Source organism: Ipomoea triloba, chromosome 7 (genome assembly GCF_003576645.1).
Source record: "Ipomoea triloba cultivar NCNSP0323 chromosome 7, ASM357664v1".
NCBI classification, from domain to species: domain Eukaryota; kingdom Viridiplantae; phylum Streptophyta; class Magnoliopsida; order Solanales; family Convolvulaceae; genus Ipomoea; species Ipomoea triloba.
Genome location: NC_044922.1, coordinates 865,379 through 865,960, shown reverse-complemented (window position 1 = coordinate 865,960; position 582 = coordinate 865,379).

The following is a 582-nucleotide window of genomic DNA, read 5'->3' as shown; positions in this document are numbered from 1 at the left end:
GGGGGGGGGGGGGGGGGGGTCATGTACACCACGTGCCACGTGTCATTGATGCACTGGGCGGACTAAGGGTCCAAGGTAATGCGTCCACATGTAGTGGGATACCTGATTAATTAGCCAATAGCTATCATGCTCGGATCACGTGTCACGGGTAAAGTGTGCCTTTAAGGGCTAGCTCTAGGGTTTGGGACCGAGGTCAATCACTCATGTCGGGGCCGAGCGCAAAAAGGTAGGAACATGAGTTTCTTTAGCCAATCAGGGAAGTAATCTTTAGGTCGGGTTAGTCAATACGTACTCCTTTAGGGTCGGAAAGGATCCTTACTGCAGGGATATATAGTCGAATCTGATCGAACCCTTAATACGTGCATGTCGGTATAATAGGGTATATTCCCTATCAAATATATTATACGATTATAGCATGTGATATATGTTTTAGAAATATTTTTTTTTCTTCATGAATTTATCTCATCATAATGTGTACTTCCATTCCTACATTGCAATAAAATTAGCTATTCATGAATTAGTCAATTATTATTATGAATTTGACTTTAATAACAAATTGAATGATGATAAATTTTGGGTCAA